We start from the raw sequence: 21379 nt of genomic DNA, 5'->3' as shown, positions 1-21379 counted from the left end.
GTGAGGGTGCAGAGGTGGAGTGAGGGTGCAGAGGTGGATTGAGGGTGCAGAGCTGGAGTGAGGGTGCAGAGGTGGTGGAGTGAGGGTGCAGAGGTGGAGTGAGGGTGAAGTGGTGGTGGAGTGAGGGTGCAGAGGTGAGGTGAGGGTGCAGAGGTGGAGTGAGGGTGCAAAGGTGGTGGAGTGAGGGTGCAGAGGTGGTGGAGTGATGGTGCAGAGGTGGAGTTAGGGTGCAGAGGTGGAGTGAGGGTGCAGAGATGGAGTGACGGTGCAGAGGTGGAGTGAGGGTGCAGAGGTGGAGTGAGGGTGCAGAGGTGGGGTGAGGGTGCAGAGATTGAGTGAGAGTGCAGAGTGCAGAGATGTAGTGAGGGTGCAGAGGTGGAGTGAGGGTGCAGAGGTGGAGTGAGGGTGCAGAGCTGGAGTGAGGGTGCAGAGCTGGAGTGAGGGTGCAGAGTGCAGAGGTCGAGTGAGGGTGCAGAGGTGGAGTGAGGGTGCAGAGGTGGAGTGAGGATGCAGAGGTGGAGTGGAGTGCAGAGTGCAGAGATGGATTGAGGGTGCAGAGGTGGAGTGAGGGTGCAGAGGTGGAGTGAGTGTGCAGAGTTGGATTGAGGGTGCAGAGCTGGAGTGAGGGTGCAGAGGTGGAGTGAGGGTGCAGAGCTGGAGTGAGGGTGCAGAGGTGGTGGAGTGAGGGTGCAGAGGTGGAGTGAGGATGCAGAGATGGTGGAGTGAGGGTGCAGAGGTGGAGTGAGGGTGCAGAGGTGGAGTGAGGATCCAGAGGTGGAGTGAGGATGCAGAGGTGGTGGAGTGAGGGTGCAGAGGTGGAGTGAGGGTGCAGAGGTGGAGTGAGTGTGCAGAGGTGGTGGAGTGAGGGTTCAGAGGTGGTGGAGTGAGGGTGCAGAGGTGATGGAGTGAGGGTGAAGAGGTGGAGTTCGGGTGCAGAGCTGGAGTGAGGGTCCAGAGGTGGAGTGAGGGTGCAGAGATGGAGTGAGGGTGTAGAGTTGGATTGAGGGTGCAGAGCTGGAGTGAGGGTGCAGAGGTGGACTGAGGGTGCTGACAGAACCTGCTAATGAGGCATTGGACTGGGCCTGGACAGGGTCCTGAGCAGACAGTTATGGAAATGTTTGAACTGGTTTGACTCGGGAGGAAAATGAGGTGTGCTTCATGAAAAAACTAACACTTACTTTGTTGTGCTTTGTTGTGGTGTTATTTACAGTGATTGACAAAGTATATACAATATTTACAGTTTATAACAATCATCATAATGGTTCATATTAATAACCAGTTCGACGCGTAAATGAAAGTTCAGGGTGAAAGTGCAGCTTCAGTCCACAAACAGCACAATCCACCGTGTTGAAAACCAACCGTTAGATAAGTTTGTTCAGCGTATCCAATAACAGGGGATGTTTCCGCATGAATGAATGTGCGTGTGGGGAGCGGCTGCAACGCCTCCTACCGCAACCGGCAGATTGTTCTAAATTTGATTCAATTCAATTTCAATTTCAATTTCAATTTCAATTCGATTCAATTCAATTCGATTCGATTCAATTCAATTCAATTTTTGTAAGGCCCAAAATCTCAACAACAGTTGCCTCTGAGGGTGACAGTGAAAAATGAATCAACAATGTCTGTGGTGGCGATGGACGATGTCCCAGGGTCCTCTGTCCTTAGCTCCTCCTTCTCGGCCAGGAAAAACTACAAAAAACCTCCTTGGGAAAAGTATAAACCTGGAGGAGTTCCAGTGAAGGAGAGATCTGACTCTCACAGACGTGAGAGAGACTGGAGCTGGACCCACTCTTCAGGCAGATGAGGGACCGTCCACACGGGGCAGGGACACTTCACCAGGAGAGGGACATCTGGGTCCACAGGTCCTCAGGAGTGAGAGAAAGAAAAGAAGGCGGTGAACAGTTTGCAAGTGGATTTAAAAATTAAACATTGTTAGATAGAATAAGTCAGAAGAAGAGGACAGAGCTCAAGCTGTCATACTTCCCCCAGCACAGTTACTCCTAGGGCAGCGGAGCTAAAGCTGTGGGTTTATATTTCTGTTCCTAACTACTCTGACCATAAGCGATTTTGAAGAGAAACGTTTTAAGCCTGGACTTAAATGAAGAGACTGTGTCAGCAGATTTAACATGGGTCGGGAGCTGATTCCATAACACAGGAGCTTGGTAGCTAAAGGCTCTACCTCCTACAGTACTTTTAGAGACTCTTGGGACCACCAGAAGGCTCTACCTCCTACTGTACTTTTAGAGACTCTTGGCACCACCAGAAGGCTCTACCTCCTACTGTACTTTTAGAGACTCTTGGCACCACCAGAAGGCTCTACCTCCTACTGTACTTTTAGAGACTCTTGGCACCACCAGAAGGCTCTACCTCCTACAGTACTTTTAGAGACTCTTGGCACCACCAGAAGGCTCTACCTCCTACAGTACTTTTAGAGACTCTTGGGACCACCAGAAGGCTCTACCTCCTACTGTACTTTTAGAGACTCTTGGCACCACCAGAAGGCTCTATCTCCTACTGTACTTTTAGAGACTCTTGGCACCACCAGAAGGCTCTACCTCCTACAGTACTTTTAGAGAATCTTGGCACCACCAGAAGGCTCTACCTCCTACTGTACTTTTAGAGACTCTTGGCACCACCAGAAGGCCGGCATTCTGAGAGTGAAGAGCTCTGTTTGGATGATATGGTTCTATAGCATCTTTGAGGTAGGATGGGGCCATGTCATTTATGGCTTTGTAGGTCAAGAGTAGAATTTTAAATTTGATTATAAACTCGACGGGAGCCAGTGAAGAGACTTCAGCACCGGCGTAATGTGCTCTCTTCTTTTAGTTCCTGTTAGTAATCCTGTTGCTGCATTTTGAACCAGTTGAAAGCTAAACAGGACCGGGAATAAACAACATAGTAATCTTAATTCAACATTAGATCATGATTACATAGATTATAATATTTAATTTCGTCTTAATTATTCAGTAATTCATATTCCCAGGGTTAAGCATAAATAAGCAAAGTGAGCTTAACTTTGAATAATCAGACTGCAGTGTCATTGTTTTAGCAAAAGTCAAAGAGCAAAACATTGAAATAAAAATGGTACAGTTTCATATGAAGAAGTGGAGCTGTCAAGTCTGTGTGAAATGACTGAATCGGAGCAGTAGCATGTTAGCTCCGAACAACAAAGTTTGCACTCAACAGGTCCACGAAGTAAAATGAGTATTGTGTATTGTATCTCTGTATTGTGGCGTCTCCTGCTCCTTCCGCTTGTCCCTGAGCGCTGTCTCTCTTAAAGTGACAGTAACACATTACGTCAGAGCAGGCCAAAGACTACAAATACATTCTACAAATAAAACAAATGTCATCAAATTAATTTTGCTTATTCAAACAACCAAATTATTAATCGGTGAAACATAAAATTACACATTTATAACCAAATATCAACACTGTGTAGATTTCCATACGAACGTATACATAAACTAAACTTGGCTCTCACAGTCTTGGTACCGGCTGCACCTAAAAGGACTAAAAGGACCAGGGAAATCGCCCAGAGTCTTACCTGTATCAAAACCCCTTTTGGTATAAGACCTGTCACCAGCCTGGCCCCAAGAGGGCAAAAAGGACCAGGCCAGAGCCCCCAGAGTCTAGCCTGTATGAAAACCCTCATTTCTGGGCTGAGTCTTGGCACCAGTCTGGCCTCAAAATGGCCAAAAGGACCAGAAAAATTGCCCCAGAGTCTATCCTGTATGAAATCTCTTCTTTTTTGCCTAAGTCTTGGCACCAAACTGGCCCCAAAAGGGCCAAAAGATCAGCCTCTGGGGCCATTTCCCTTGTCCTTTTCTATAACTACTATACTATAATATAATATCTTTGCGAGCAATCCTTTTCGAGGATGCTGGACATAAAAAGACAAGGAACAGACTTTTTTGTGAAAATGACAAGAGTGGCACTTGCCAAGGTGAAGGTGCATTTCTGACCTGGTCTGTGAAAGACAACAGCAGAAGTCACTGATTTGCAGTAAATATTCATGATTATGTTTTTGTGTGAAAATGTTGTTCTTTGAACACAGTGATGTTGATGCACGGTTCATTTTGTGCACCAGTAAAATATATACCTATGTTTTGAATTTGAAAAAATCAAATTTTATCTTTCCAATTAAGAAGGGTTCGGTGAATGCGCTTATGAAACTGGAGGGGTTCAGTACCTCCTAAAAGGTTAAGAACCACTGACCTAGAGGAATAAAAGCCTACTTGCAGCAGCTCAACAACACCCGAGATCCACCTTTCACCTGGTATCTCCCATAAATAGGATGCACTGGGTCTCAGCGTTGCCGGGACTTATTGTCACATTAAAAATCAAACCAACCCGGGGCCCTATGTAAAAAGAGCCCCCCCTATTGTTATTTCTGTAGTCACATCATCACACAGATGGGAAAACAAAATGCGAGTCAGGCCCAATCTGAGAAATGTGATTCATATTCCCTGTGAAAAGATAAAGCCCAGTCCCACTGAAACTAGTCTGAAACTTGCTGTGCTAAATGTCAGATCCTTATGTAACAAATCTCTCTTAATGAATAATTTTATTTCTTCTTTTAATCTTGATTTTATGTTTTTAACTGAAACATGGCTTGACAAAAACACAGGAAATGTAGTTCTGATAGAATCTGCTCCACCCAACTTTAAGTTTGAATCTGAAACAAAGGGGGTGGAGTCTGTGCTGTCTTTAGAGATGAAATAATTACCCGCAGGTTGTCTTTTGGGGTGTTTTCATCATTTGAGTATGAATCCTTTAAAATGGAGCTAAAACAGTCTACATCTATTCTCTTCATTGTTTTATACAAGCCTCCCCAGCACTGCCAACGTTTTATTGATGATTTTACTGAGATGTTTCAGTCGTATGCACAGACTTTGATGGTTTGGTCACTACAGGTGATTTCAATGTGCATGTTGATAATATTTGTGACAGAAACGCTAAAGAGCTTGATGCTGTCCTTGAAACCTTTGGTCTTACTCAGTATGTGAGTGGCCCCACCCACAGCAAAGAGGCCCCACCCACAGCAGAGAGCACACACTAAATTTCCTAATTATAAAGGGGGTAAATATATCAAATCTCAATGTGGTCGATGCTGATAATTTCTGTGTCTTTGACATGTCTGTTTTTCCCAAATCACCAGCTTGTCCTGCAGCTGTTCAGAGGCTGGTCCTGCAGCTGTTCAGAGGCTGGTCCTGCAGCTGTTCAGAGGCTGATTCTGCAGCTGTTCAGAGGCTGGTCCTGCAGCTGTTCAGAGGCTGATTCTGCAGCTGTTCAGAGGCTGGTCCTGCAGCTGTTCAGAGGCTGGTCCTGCAGCTGTTCAGAGGCTGGTCCTGCAGCTGTTCAGAGGCTTGTCCTGCAGCTGTTCAGAGGCTGGTCCTGCAGCTGGTCAGAGGAGACACATAAATGATGGCACAGGTGCACTGTTTGTGGAAATGATAAACTAAAAGATTTCTCATGTTCTAATGTAAATAACTCTGTTACATCTAGTGTTTTGAATGTTCCAGACACCTTTGTCCCTATGTAGTCTAAAATTAAATAAATAAATAAGCAGAAGTTGCCATAGAGACATGATGAGTCAGGGCAAGAAAAGGGAGTGTCACAGGGCCGAACGGAAATGGCGCAAGTCAAAGCTCCAGGTTCAAAAAGAGATTTACAAAGAAAAGCTGAACATGTACAACCTAATCTTATGTAGAACTAGGGAAAGATATTTCTCTGAAATTATTGGAAGCTGCAGTAACAACGGGCGTGTCCTGTTGCCACGGTAACAGATGAACAAACCCTCCAGCTCAGCTGCCGTTAGAACTCATTTCCACATCAAGTGTAATGAGTTTGCATTATTCTTTAATGACAAAGTTCAGGGCATTAAAAATGCTATAAATCCCACAAAGCAAAAAAACCCTAAAACCACCAAGACACTTAGAGCTAACTCACTTTGCACCTGTAACTGACAAAACTGTCATCTACAGCTGCCTCCATGTCTGACCCTCCAGATTTCTAAAGTCTGTGCTGAACAGTTTGTTAGCGTCACTCACTCACATAGTTAACATGTCGCTTCAATCTGGAACATTCCCTATGTCTTTGAGTGGTTATAAAGCCTCTCCTAAAGAAGAGCAGGGGGAGGGGTCAGGGGGAGGGGTCATAAAGCCTCTCCTAAAGAAGAGCAGTCTTGATGCTGCAGTCCTGAGTCAGGACAGGTCCATTTCTAATCTGATATTTTGGGGCAAAGTCCTTGAAAAGGTCGTTTACAACAGTCACAGATTTCCTCTTAATAAACGACTCATTTGATGTTTTTCAGTCAGATTTTAGACCTCATCACACTGAGACTGCTGTTGTCATGGTGACCGAGACTGCTGTTGTCATGGTGACTGCGACTGCTGTTGTCATGGTGACTGAGACTGCTGTTGTCAAGGTGACAAATGACATCCTCCTGAACATTGACACGGGCAAAGCCTCAGTCTTAATTCTGTTAGATCCAGAGTCTCGCTCTAAAACCTACAAACCAAGTTAGAAATCTTAAAAAAGTTAGAAAGACTTGAACTTTAACCATCAGCAGCGTGTCTAAACCAGACTTGGAGAGACTTATCCATGCGTTTGTCTCCAGTAGATTAGACTGTAACGGCTGCTCACTGGCCTCTCCAAATGACAACAACAGAAAACATTTTACATGCAAATCATAAATAGTGTTGGCCCTTGACATGCCCGCCAAGAAAAGAAATTTGGGCACCCCTGGAATAGTTCCATCCCTGTCCATACTAGCCTTTGGAACGATTCTAATGGCTTCACCTCTGTATTCATCCTAAGCCTACTTACAGATTGCAGATGCCTGTAAAATTAATTTGTAATCAACTGAAGCATGGAATAATTTAATTAAATAAATATTAAAAAGGAGATCTGCTGCTGAAGAAGGGTACCACATGATTTACAAGACTGCTGAGTCTCATGGCTGGAGAAATCGAAGAGTTTTCTTCTTTATAGCTGCGTCCGCAACCTTTGTCCACCTGCAAATAAGCAGATGAGCTGTGCTGGCCTTTTCTCCTGCACTTGTCCTATTAATGAAGCTGGGCCGGGGCAGGAGGGAGGCCTGAGGGGGCAAGTCAAGCTAAAGTTACCTTTTCATGTAATTGAGTTCAAGGTCAGAGCCATTGACCCGGGGCAGGAGGTGCAGGTCAGCATGTCACATCAAGCAGGCTTTAATACTAATGAGACTGGGACTGATCCACAAACATTCAGTTCGCTAAAGAAATAAACGAGTATGTTTAGGCCCATACTCTCCATACTATTACTAAAAATCCTTGACAAAAATATGGTACCTATAATATGGTAAATATGGTATCATCATTGCCACATACTGCAAGAATATAAACTACAGAGTTTTGAAAACCATCTCCTCTTCCCAAGTCCTAATGGTTTACAAGATAATCCAATATCTGTTTTTTTCCCCCTCATAGAGTTAAATTCTTAAATTAAAGTAACTTTAGCTTCTTCAGAGAAGTAAAGAGAACCAGCGATGCATACACTGACGGTACTTTAATGGTAATTTACTAGATGTTAGAATGCTAACACGTGTTATATTATCTGCCCTTTTATATAAAGACATGTAGACATGACTTCATGACAGCACCACAGGTCAGTAGTTATTAAGTCCAGTGATCCGGGGCTTCTTGGGGACAGGGACGATGATGGACGACTTGAAGCTGGGATGTGGCATGACTCCAGGAGGTGTTAAATATGCCAGTGAAGACAGGGGCCAGCTCGCCTGCACAGTGTCTTAAGGTGGCCAGAGTGACACCGTCTGGTCCAGCAGCTTTTCGAGGGTTGGATTTCCGAAATAGTCTGCTTAGTTCTTTGCATAATGATGGTTCTATTTCTAGCCATATAATGGCCAGCATAGCCATCAGATTGGGTGAGTCCATTTGTAAATGTATTGTAGTTGGTTAGCCAATGAATAATATTGAAAATTTGGTACTTCTCGTCCTCCTTGAGCTTTGTTTTTTTGTAGTCTACTGAGTTTAATCCTTGGTGTTTTATTTTTCCAATAGAGGTGAGTGATAATGGAATCTATAGATTTAAACCAGGTGAGTGTGGGGTGGGATCATAGAGAATAAAGAGTATTTTTTTTATAAAATTGTCATCTTTATTGCTGCTATCCTGCCAAATATGGAGAGGGGAAGGTTGAGCCACCGAAGTAAGTCGTCTTCTGTTGTCTTTAGCCGTGGTGTGAAGTTGAGCCTGGAGGAAATGTTGATACCTGGGTAAGTGTTGTGGTCATATAGGTTTGGATGATTGGTGGGAGGCCACATCCCATCTGGTTTTATTACAATTAATTGCAAAATCTGAATTTTTTGAAAAAGACTGATTTAATTCGATTTTTTCTCAAATAGATGTCTGAGGTTCTTGTATAAATAGAAGTATATCGTCTACATATAGTGAGATTTGATGGGCTTGTGTTGTTTCAATATCTTTGATTGATGGGTTCAGGCGGCCAGCTGCTGCTAGTGGTTCAATAAAACTAGTGAATAGAGACAGAGACAGTGGACGTCCTTGCCTTGTCCCCCTGTGCAGTGTGAATAGAGACGGAGACAGTGGACGTCCTTGCCTTGTCCCCCTGTGCAGTGTGAATAGAGACGGAGACAGTGGACGTCCTTGCCTTGTCCCCCTGTGCAGTGTGAATAGAGACAGAGACAGTGGACGTCCTTGCCTTGTCGGGTTGGTGTGTGGGGGTGTGGTCTTTGTTGCTGTGGGGGTGTGGTCTTTGTTGGGTTTAGGGGTGTGGTCTTTGTTGGGTTTAGGGGTGTGGTCTTTGTTGGGTTTTGGGGTGTGGTCTTTGTTGGGTTTAGGGGTGTGGTCTTTGTTGGGTTTTGGGGTGTGGTCTTTGTTGGGTTTAGGGGTGTGGTCTTTGTTGGGTTTAGGGGTGTGGTCTTTGTTGGGTTTAGGGGTGTGGTCTTTGTTGGGTTTAGGGGTGTGGTCTTTGTTGGGTTTAGGGGTGTGGTCTTTGTTGGGTTTAAGGGGTGTGGTCTTTGTTGGGTTTAGGGGTGTGGTCTTTGTTGGGTTTAGGGGTGTGGTCTTTGTTGGGTTTAGGGGTGTGGTCTTTGTTGGGTTTAGGGGTGTGGTCTTTGTTGGGTTTAGGGGTGTGGTCTTTGTTGGGTTTAGGGGTGGGTGATATTAGGCTGTGTTCTTGTGAGATGCAGTGAATAGTGGGAATAAGTTTGACTCAGCAGAAACCACCCGGTCCTGAAGCAGTTCCTCTTCAGTGATTGGTGCAGTTCCTCTTCAGTGATTGGTGCAGTTCCTCTTCAGTGATTGGTGCAGTTCCTCTTCAGTGATTGGTGCAGTTCCTCTTCAGTGATTGGTGCAGTTCCTCTTCAGTGATTGGTGCAGTTCCTCTTCAGTGATTGGCAGTTGGAGAGTGTTGACTTGTTCCGGATTGAGTTTGGGTCGGAGTGCGTGATCGAGGATCTGGTTTATGTTTTCTTGATTTGGTCCAGGTCAGATTGTGTCATTTTGAGTAGTATTCTTGAAAAGTGTTGTTTATTTCAGTTGGTGAATATTTTCCAAATTTATTGCTGCGGTGAAAATTCTGTGAATAAGGAATTGGTTTCTTTAGTTTATTATTTCATTGGGAAATAATTTATTTTTTCTCAGTTCTTTATGTTTCTTTATGTTTCTTTATGTTAATATTTCTAGTTCTTCTGTTTCTGGACTGAAGTTGAAGTACTTTCCCCTGTAGTTCTGCTCTCCATGTGTCACAGAGTAATGAGTCGGATGCCCTGGAGAGGAAGGATCTCTCTCTCTCTTGAAGCTGTCAAACTCTGGATCTTCTATAAAAGATGTGTGGAAACGCCATTTGGTGGAGAGCTTCTGTATTGCAGGTAAGTTCCATGTGAGAGTTAAGATAAGATAAGATAAGATAAGATAAGATATTCCTTTATTGTCCCACATGGGGAAATTTCATTGGTGCAACGCAGGTAGATCCAGAGGTAGATCCAGAAGAACAGATCACTTATAGGAAGTCTGAAAAACACTTTCAGTAGAAGATCTCCTATAAACAAATAAAAACTCCCATAGACAAATAAATAAATACCATTGCATGTGCTAGTGAGCGGTCGCTATGACGATTGGTTTGAGGAGATCAAAGCGGGAGCAGGTTTGGTGGACATTGGATGTTGAAGCCTGCAGCCATCGCCAAGACCAAAATCACTCATAAACTGTTTGGAGGATTGCATGAATTTGTTTGTTTGTTTTGACCCTTCTATTGATGGATTATAATCTATAATCTATAATTATATGATTATAGTGGAGTTGGTAAAGTCTGAGAGAGGAGAAGACAGTAGAAAAAAAGAGGTCATTAGAATTTGGACCATAGATGTTGCCAATTGTAATTTGAATATTGTTTATTGAAGTGTTAATGATTATGAAAAACCCTTCTTGATCTGAAATCATTTTATTATAGCTAAATCTAATTTGATGGTTTATTAAGATGTACACTCCTCTTCGTTTTGAGTTATAGTAGATAATATATATATATATATATATATATATATATATATATATATATATATATATATATATATATATTATCACTTTAAATATTCTCCAGGTGATTTTGTATTTGTTCTGTTTTGTCTGTGAGACGATCCAACGTTCCATGTTAAACATTTTAATTGCATGAATTTATGGTGGGATTTTCTACTCACTATTACTATTTACTCAAATTACTCTGTGTGTGTGTGTGTGTGTGCACGTGTGTGTGTGTGTGCACGTGTGTGTGTGTGCACGTGTGTGTGTGCACGTGTATGTGTGTGTGTTTGTGTGTGTGCACGTGTGTGCACGTATGTGTGTGTGTGTTTGTGTGTGTGTGTGTGTGTGCACGTGTGTGTGTGTGTGTGCACGTGTGTGTGTGTGCACGTGTATGTGTGTGTGTGTGTGTGTGTGTGGGAGAGAGAAGCTACAGAAAGGAAAAGGAGAATAAAATGAGTGGATCAAAGGTGTAATGTATCATGTATATCCTTTCCAGCTCCATTCTCTTCTCCCTGTCCTCTCTCCTCTTTTCCCTTGCTCTCTTTCTCTCTCTTTCTCTCTCTTCTCTTCCTTCTCACCTCACATTGCCCTCTCACACTTGTCAGCGTTCCAATCAGCTGTGAAATTGTACAAATTGCGTGTTGTGTTTGTGTGTGTGTGTGTGTGTGTGTGTGTGTGAAGAGGCGGGGGTTGGGAAACTTGGAGCGCAGCGATTCAGGGGTCAAAGGGAGATTTTCTGCACCAACACTTCCACCCATGTTTCCCACACATGCACACGCACACACTTCCTCACACACACTTTGCTTTGTGCCAGGGGCCACCACCCATGAGGTGCAAAATGTGTAAAGGTCACAAACACAGATCATTGGCAGATCAGGGGCCTAATCTATAAAAGGATTACATAGAAAATGTGGCGAGTGACTGCTTAGTTCAGACGTGTTTGTCCTGCTGCTGTCGTATCTGTCTTTATTACAAGTTCACCTGGGAAGACCCAGTATTTCTACGCGTAATGAGCCTGCACAATTATTTTGGGAAAATGTTTCTTCCCCAAAAGCTTGATATTTCCTCCCCCAAACCGTGATATTTCCACCCCCAAACCGTGATGCTTCCGCCCCCAAAGCGTGATGTTTCCTCCCCCAAAGCGTGATGTTTCCTCCCCCAAAGCGAGATGCTTCCACCCCCAAAGCGTGATGTTTCCTCCCCCAAAACGTGATGTTTCCTCCCCCAAACCGTGATTTTTCCGCCCCCAAACCGTGATGTTTCCTCCCCCAAACCATGATGCTTCCACCCCCAAAGCGTGATGTTTCCTCCCCCAAACCGTGATGCTTCCACACCCAAACCATGATGGTTCCACCCCCAAAGCGTGATGGTTCCACCCCCAAAACGTGATGTTTCCTCCCCCAAAGCGTGATGTTTCCTCCCCCAAAGCGTGATGTTTCCTCCCCCGAACCGTGATGTTTCCTCCCCCAAAGCGTGATGTTTCCTCCCCCAAAGCGTGATGTTTCCTCCCCCAAAGCGAGATGCTTCCACCAACAAACCGTGATGTTTCCTCCCCAAAGCGTGATGTTTCCTCCCCCAAAGCGTGATGTTTCCTCCCCCAAAGCGTGATGTTTCCTCCCCCAAACCGTGATGTTTCCTCCCCCAAAGCGTGATGTTTCCTCCCCCAAAGCGAGATGCTTCCACCAACAAACCATGATGTTTCCTCCCCCAAAGCGTGATGTTTCCTCCCCCAAACCGTGATGTTTCCACACCCAAACCATGATGGTTCCACCCCCAAAGCGTGATGGTTCCACCCCCAAAACGTGATGTTTCCTCCCCCAAAGCGTGATGTTTCCTCCCCCAAAGCGTGACGTTTCCTCCCCCAAACTGTGATGTTTCCTCCCCCAAACCGTGATGTTTCCTCCCCCAAAGCGTGATGTTTCCTCCCCCAAACCGTGATGTTTCCTCCCCCAAACCGTGATGTTTCCTCCCCCAAACCGTGATGTTTCCTCCCCCAAACCGTGATGCTTCCACCCCCAAAGCGTGATGTTTCCACCCCCAAAGCGTGATGTTTCCTCCCCCAAAGCGTGATGCTTCCACCCCCAAACCGTGTTGTTTTCTCCCCCAAAACATGATGTGTCCACCCCAAAAACTAATCTAATAACTTCACACATCCAACTGATCCAAATAGAAATATATGGAACACATTCTACTGAAGTATTGCATGTTTCTTGCAAAACAATTATCATGGTCTGAATATGCTGCAGCAGCATCTTCTGCACAGATCAGCTTCTGATCAGGTCCACAGCTCCTTCTCACCTCGACCCAGAGGAGCACGGCACAAACAGCAGAATAAAAGAACTATTCCACCTCCTTTAAAGCCAACGGGCCACAAAACTTCAAAAAAAATATATATTTTATTTTTTTTAATTAAAAAAATATCGATACTGTGACTCAGTATTGATATGGTGTCCGTGACGACATATCGCCGTATCGATATTTTGAACACAACCCTAATGGGGAGCTTGTTTCAATATGAGATGATTTTGAAATTATGGCTTTTTAACATATGACTAATTCAAGACGACCACGCCCATCAACCTGATATTTCACATATCAAATATTCATTGTATTGTCTGTTTATGTGCCAAAAATGAAGAGTGTGACCCTTTTACTTTCTGAGATAAATTGAGTGAAAATTGCTATGAGAGGCTAATATTTGCATATTTTCGTACATTTCCAACTTCAACAGACGATTTACCACAAACTGCAAAGTTCCCGTTTGAGGAACTTTTGGTGGAAGAAGTTTAACTATTTTACTTCATAGAAGTAAAAGTATTTCCCAGGACCCTGGGATTAAAGTCATTTTCTAGGCCTTTTCTGAGCGCTAGCCTATGGCCTATAAGCGAGAGCTGCACCCGAAGAAGATGAAATGATGGAAACCTGGAGCAGCAGGATTCCAGTGGAGGATGGCCCGGTAAGGCTCTCCTGTGCTGGGCGAGATGAGGCCAATGCAACGGACGGAACGAGGTCGACCTGATCCATTGAAAGGTAAGGAACAGTGTGTATTCGAGCGAGGGCTTCTGCCACCGTGGAGCGTGATCACAACACAAATCTGTGTGACCTGAATGCTCAAATAGTGTAGCCGCAGGAGATAACAAACTTATCTTCATAATGTGCACAAACCACGGGTGCTTTTTAAAACTATATTTCCATTTTAAACCATATCCAGTCCACTCCTATTGACGCTTCGACTAGGGTATTTGATGATTGTCTGGCATGTATCATATCACTTTTATGATCTGCCAGTAATAAATAGTTCCCTGAAATGTTTGGAGGATGGCAAGGCTTGGTGGGCTATGAATTTCCTTAACCTAAATTAGTCAAAAACATAAACTGTTGTTTTTAAGCCTAACAAAACAGTTGATTTTAATTAAGACTTAGGGGCTCTCTTACCCTACGTCAGGTCTACAGTCACCAACCTTGGCGTCATTTTTGATTGAGATTTTAAGCTTGACAGGAAGGAAGATAAATGCCGTGGTTAAATCTAGTTTTTATATCTAGACTATCGGTTTTATCTTTTAGTGACCTGGAGCAGGTGATCCGTGCTTTTATCTCTACACGTCTTGACTACTGTAATGCACTGTACACTGGGATCAGCCAAGCTAACCTGTCACGCTTACAGTTGATTCAAAATGATGTTGTAGAAAACATATTAAACCTATTTTATGCTCATGGCACTGTCTCATCATTCATTTTAGAGTTGATTTTACAGTTTTGTTAAAGTTTGTTTTTAAAGTGCTTCATGGACTGTCCCCTGCTTACATTTTAGACCTCATTGTTCCCTTCACTCAGACAGAGCAGCATCGACCACATTGACGTTTGAAATATTAACACCCTTTGTAATTAGGAGATCTAGAGTGTGCCCTCTGCTGTGGGTGGGGCCTCTCTGCTGTGGGTGGGGCCACACACATGCTGAGTAAGACCAAAGATTTAAAGGACATCATCAAGCTCTTTAGCGTTTCTGTCACAAATATGATCCACATGCACATTGAAATCACCTGTAATGACCAAACCATCAAAGTCTGTGCATACAACTGAAACATCTCAGTAAAATCATCAATACAACTTTGGCAGTGCTGGAGAGGCTTGTATAAAACAATGAAGAGAATGAGACTGTTTTAGCTCCATTTTAAATGAGACATAACGTATTTTCCAGACAATAAGTTGCACCGGAGTATAAGTCGCACCAGCCAAAAAATGTATGTATAAGTTACTCCGGAGTAGACGTATACGTATAAGTATATAAGTATAAATATAGGTATGAGTCGTATCCCGGCCAAAACTATGAAAAAAGGTGCGACTTATAGTCCGGAAAATACGGTACTCAAATGATGAAAACACCCCAACCTGTGGGTAACTATTTAATCTCTAAGAACTGCACAGACCCCGCCCCCCTTTCTGTTTTCTCGTGTTTCAGATTCAAACTTAAAGTTGGGTGGAGCGTATTCTACCAGAACTACATTTCCTGTGTTTTTGTAAACGCTTTGTTTCAGTTAAAAACATAAAATCAAGATTATAAGAAGAAATAAAAATATAGCCGCAAGCGGCAATGATCGGCCCTCGCCACGCCGCCGCCACGCCGCAAGAGGAGGGGGCGCTAACGCGCCCCAATGGTCCTTTTAGTACGCCTACTGCTGAATCTGTGACGCTGTCACATCTTCTCCCCTTTGTTTTACCATCAAAAAGACATTTTATTTTGAATTCTTGGCAAAATGTGCGGCTTTGCCGCACAGACACCGTGACTCTTTGAATAAAAATGTGGATAACTTTTGATGGTCCTGAAGATGAGTCTCACCAAATTTCAGGTTAATAGGGCTGACGCCCTGGGCTCCTCCTCCCTTTGTGAAAGTATAAAGTGTAAACATGTTCTGGCGATTTCCCCATTGGAATAACATGAAAGGTTTTGGTCATCGCTACGGCAACGCCATAACAATTATGACATGGGTCTAATTGACTTTTTTGATGGGGATGCTAAAATTGAGTTGTGTGTCAAATTTCATATAATTTCGCAAAACTAAACATTTAACCTCCATATAAAATCTGTAGGGGGCGCTGTGGCGCCAAATTAATTTATTTCACTTCAAGTAGGTTTAGGGCAAAGAGTTTAACAACTGATTCTAATTTGACGCAATTCGGACTTTATCTGCGCAAACGGCAGAAATTTTAAATATGGGAGATTTCTGAAATTCTAGCTACAGTTTGCGGCTTCGCCGCACAGACCGTGACAGGTATCAATGTAATTTGGATAACTTTTGATGTCCCACTCCTCAGGAGCATTTTCACCAAATTTCAGCTTTTTAGGGCCAACGCCCTGGGAGGAGTTCGTAAAAGTACGACGTTTGGAAAAACTCTGAAGTCATGTTTAGCCATTTTTGAACCAATTTGGCCGACATTTGGTTGGGCGGACGGCGTTGCCGTAATAATATTTTTTACTTCTCTTGTCACAATCTACCTCTGCGCCAAATTTCATGATTCTACGATCAGATTTTTTTTGGGTCATTTCCCATCTCTCAATGCATTTTTGGTACATTTGGGGGCGCTGACGCGCCATTTTTTTTTTATTTTAGAAAAGGGAGATAGCCAGAATGTAGAGAGGCACGATTTTTAGAGGTGTGCAAATTTTTGTGACTTTTCGTCAATGTTCACTGGGTGAAACAATAGGGGGGTTGGTCCCGAGAAGAAAGAAAGAAGAAGAATTAAAGCCGCAAGCGGCATCCAACGGCCCTCGCGGGCAGCCGGCCTTCCGACTCTGCTCTCTGCATTTTACAGAGATGGCGCTAACGCAATTGTCTAAGAACTAAGACAGCGACACATTGGACATGTTCAATGCTGTGCTTAACCAGTGCAAATGAACACAAATATCGGTCCAATGTGCAGCTCCAGCGCACAGAGACCGTGACACTTGAAATAAAAATATGGATAACTTTTGATGCTCCGCTTGTGTAGATTATTTTCCCAAAATATGAGCTTGATCGAGCTATTGCCTACAGAGGAGTTCATTAAAGTGTGAAGCATAAATGTGAACATTTCAAGGATTTGGTGTTTTTCCCATTTGTGACATATATTTGCGGCTCTACCGCACAGAGACCCTAGTACTTAAAATCAAAATATGGATAACTTTTGATGCCCCGCTTGTGTAGATGATTCTCCCCAAATATGAACATGATCGGGTAATCGCCCAGGGAGGAGTTTGTTAAAGTGTGAAGTGTAAAAATGTGGTAATTTTAGAGATTTTGCGGTTTCCCCATAGGGATAACATGGGATGTTTCTGTCATCGCTACGGCTACGCTTTACCAAATATGACTTTGGCTCCCATACTTTTAATTTGGGGATGGCAAATGAGAATTGTGTGCAAAATGTCATGTCATTTGGAAAAACTCTTGTTTATAGGCCACTCTGAAGGCCAAATAGTCCAAATTCTGCGAAAAGTTTGCGCCTCAGCTGCACAGAGACCGTAAATGTTATCCATAAAATTTGAATAATTTTAGATGCCCCACTTGTCTAGAGGAGGTACACCGATTTTGAGATCGGTGGGCCAAACGCACTAGGAGGAGTTTGTTAAAGTGTGAAGCGTAAATGTGAACATTTCAAGGATTTGGCGTTTTTCCCATTTGTGACAGTATATTTGCAGCTCCACGGCACAGAGACCATACCACTTAAAATCAAAATATGGATAACTTTTGATGCCCCGTTTGTGTAGATGATTTCCCCAAATATGAACTTGATGGGGCAATCGCCCTGGGAGGAGTTGGTTAAAGTGTGAAGTGTAAAAATGTGGTCATTTTAGAGATTTCGCTGTTTTCCCATTTGTGACATATATTTGCGGGTCCGCCACACAGAGACCGTAGCACTTAAAATCAAAATATGGATACCTTTTGATAGCCCGCTTGTGTAGATGATTTTCCCCAAATATGAGTTTGATCGGACAATCGCCCTAGGAGGAGTTTGTTAAAGTGTGAAGCGTAAAAATGTGGTGATTTGAGCGATGTTGCGATTTTCCCATAAGGATAACATGGGATGTTTCTGTCATCGCTACGGTTACGCCGTACAAAATATGACTTTGGCTCTCATACTTGTATGATCAGGATGGCAAATTAGAATTTAGTGCAAAATGTCATGTCTCAGTCTCAGAAAATCAGTTGGATTGATAATTTTTAATTTTGTTAATTTTATTTTATTTCTGTTTCTGTAATTTCTTTGTGATTTGAATGCATTTTTCCTGCTGTGAAGCACTTTGAATTGCCTTGTGTATGAAATGTGCTCTACAAATAAACTTGCCTTGCCATGTCATTTGGAAAAAACTCTATTGTTTATAGACCACTCTGAAGGCCAAATAGTCAGAATTCTGGGAAACGTTTGCGGCTCCGTCGCACAGACACCGTAAAAGTTATCCTTAAAATTTGGATAACTTTAGATGCCCCACTTGTTTAGAGGACGTACACCGATTTAGAAGTTGGTGGGCAAAACGCACTAGGAGGAGTTTGTTAAAGTGTAAAACATAAAAATGTGGTAATTTGAGAGATTTTGCGGTTTTCCCATAGGGATAACATGAGAGGTTTCTGTCATCGCTACGACTACGCCGTAAAAATTAAGGCATTTGTCTCATTGGCTTTTTTGATCGGGATGGCCAAATAGAATTTTGGGTAAAGTTTAGAACATTTTGGTAAAACTAATTTTTGACCTTCAATGTTAATTCAAAGGTCACTCTGTAGGGGGCGCTATAGCGGCCATTTCAATTTTGTCATCCTAAACTGGTCCAAACTGGATAGTTTAACAACTGATTCAAATTTGGTCCAAATCGGACTCGTTTTGATCAAATGGGAGCAATTTTTAGATCTGCAATATTCCAAAATAAGTTGTCCAACTTTGCGGCTGCGCCGCACACAGACCGTAAAAGGTATCTCAAAAAATTGGATAGTTTTAGATGCCCCACTTGTCTAGAGGACGTACACCAATTTTGAAGTCGGTGGGCAAAACGCCCTAGGAGGAGTTCGTCAAAGTTTGACGTAAACAAAATGGCTAACTCAGCTTGTTTTCATTTTCAAAGGAAGATGGCGGCCATAGGGTAACTCTGGGGGCGTGGCCACAATAATATTTTTTTTTTGTCCTCACGAGAGGAATGCGTGTCCCGAATTTCGTAGCTTTACGCCAAAGTTGACCTCGGGGCGTCTCCCATAGGCGCAATGTATTTTGACTTTTGTCGGTGGGGCTGTCGCGCCATTTTTTACCGAAAAAAAAAATGGCCCAGAAATCAAATTTTTCGCCGATTCTGAATTTTGGGCAAAGTTTGGTGAGTTTTTGAGCATGTTCAGGGGGTCAAATTAGAGCTCAAAAAGCAGAAGAACAAGAAAAATAATAATAATAATAAAAAAATATAGCCGCAAGCGGCAATGATCGGCCCTCGCCACGCCGCCGCCACGCCGCAAGAGGAGGGGGCGCTAACGCGCCCCAATTGTCCTTTTATTACGCCTACTGCTGAATCTGTGACGCTGTCACATGTTCTCCCCTTTGTTTTACCATCAAAAAGCTATTTTATTTTGAATTCTTGGCAAAATGTGCGGCTTTGCCGCACAGACACCGTGACTCTTTGAATGAAAATGTGGATAACTTTTGATGGTCCACCCCTGAAGATGAGTCTCACCAAATTTCAGGTTAATAGGGCTGACGCCCTAGGAGGAGTTTGTGAAAGTCTAAAGTGTAAACATGTTCTGGCGATTTCCCCATTGGAATAACATGAAAGGTTTCGGTCATCGTTACGGCAACGCCATAACAATTATGACATGGGTCTCATTGACTTTTTTGATGGGGCTAAAATTGAGTTGTGTGTCAAATTTCATATAATTTCGCAAAACTAAACATTTAACCTCCATATAAAATCTGTAGGGGGCGCTGTGGCGCCAAATGAATTTATTTCACTTCAAGTAGGTTTAGGGCAAAGAGTTTAACAACTGATTCTAATTTGACGCAATTCGGACTTTATCTGCGCAAACGGCAGAAATGTTAAATTTGGGAGATTTCTGAAATTCTAGCTACAGTTTGCGGCTTCGCCGCACAGAGACCGTGAGAGGTATCAATGTAATTTGGATAACTTTTGATGTCCCACTCCTCAGTAGCATTTTCACCAAATTTCAGCTTTTTAGGGCAAACGCCCTGGGAGGAGTTCGTAAAAGTACGACGTTTGGAAAAACTCCTAAGTCATGTTTAGCCATTTTTGAAGCAATATGGCCGACATTTGGTTGGGCGGACGGCGTTGCCGTAAGAATATTTTTTACTTCTCTTGTCACCATCTACCTATGCGCCAAATTTCATGATTCTACGATCAGATTTTTTTTGGGTCATTTCCCATCTCTCAATGCATTTTTGGTACATTTGGGGGCGCTGACGCGCCAATTTTTTTTATTTTAGAAAAGGGAAATAGCCATATTGTAGAGAGGCACGATTTTTAGAGGTGTGAACATTTTTGTGACTTTTCGTCAATGTTCACTGGGTGAAAAATAGGGGGGTTGGTCCCGAGAAGAAGAAGAAAGAATAATATTCCGATGCGAAAACAATGTTTCCCATTTTTCAAATATCATAAACTATACATTTTCGGAAAGCGCTCGCGCTTTCCTACCTCATGGTGTGGGTCCCTGGTCACTGACGGGTACTTTTGTTAATTTTGAGTGGGCTCCGCCCACTTTGTGTTTTTGGCCCTCTATACAGTAATAATGTTCAATTTTTGCATTACATGCTTATATGCACGGAACATGCAAGAGATGGGGAACGTATTCGTGAGCTACTTAGCGCAAATGAGTGCTTTATATGGGGATATCTCAATGTAAAGTGCTCGTTTAGTGCGCACTTTTGCACGGGCTTCGCCAGTTTACAACGGTAATGTTCCATTTTCCTACTACTAATTAGTATGCACGGGGCGTGCATGAGTGAAGGAGTGCGTTAGTGAGTGTTTGGAAGTGGGCGAGCGCTTCGCGCTCGATTTCGTGCGCACTACGTGCGCACTTTCGCAGCCGTGCTTTGCACGGCCTTACGAGATTAATAGGCCTCTCGCCAGCTTGTGGCGCTCGGGCCTAGTAATATTCCGATGCGAAAACAATGTTTCCCATTTTTCAAATATCATAAACTATACATTTTCAGAAAGCGCTCGCGCTTTCCTACCTCATGGTGTGGGTCCCTGGTCACTGACGGGTACTTTCGTTAATTTTGAGTGGGCTCCGCCCACTTTGTGTTTTTGGCCCTCTAAACAGTAATAATGTTCAATTTTTGCATTACATGCTTGTATGCACGGAACATGCAAGAGATGGGGAACGTATTCATGAGCTACTTAGAGCAAATGAGTGCTTTATATGGGGATGACGACCGCGTTTAGTGCGCACTTTTGCACGGGCTTCGCCCATTTACAACGGTAATGTTCCATTTTCCTACTACTAATTAGTATGCACGGGGCGTGCATGAGTGGAGGAGTGCGTTAGTGAGTGTTTGGAAGTGGGCGAGCGCTTTGCGCTCGATTTTGTGCGCACTACGTGCGCACTTTCGCAGCCGTGCTTCGCACGGCCTTACGGAACTAATAGGCCTCTCGCCAGCTTGTGGCGCTCGGGCCTAATGATCAATTAAGAATGTTTTGTTACATAAGGAGGTGACATTTAGCACAGCAAGTTTCAGACTAGTTTCAGTCAAATTTCTCAGATTGGGCCTGACTCGCATTTTGTTTTTCCATCTGTGTGATGATGTGACTACAGAAATAGCACTAGGGGGGGCTCTTTTTACATAGGGCCCCGGGTTGGTTTGATTTTTAATATGACAATAA

This window comes from Eucyclogobius newberryi, unplaced genomic scaffold, assembly GCF_026437365.1.
Source record: "Eucyclogobius newberryi isolate DKJ021-1_F unplaced genomic scaffold, fEucNew1.0.hap1 SCAF_3, whole genome shotgun sequence".
Lineage (NCBI taxonomy): Eukaryota > Metazoa > Chordata > Actinopteri > Gobiiformes > Gobiidae > Eucyclogobius > Eucyclogobius newberryi.
The sequence above is the reverse complement of the archived record's forward strand: the minus strand, read 5'-3'. Positions refer to the sequence as shown.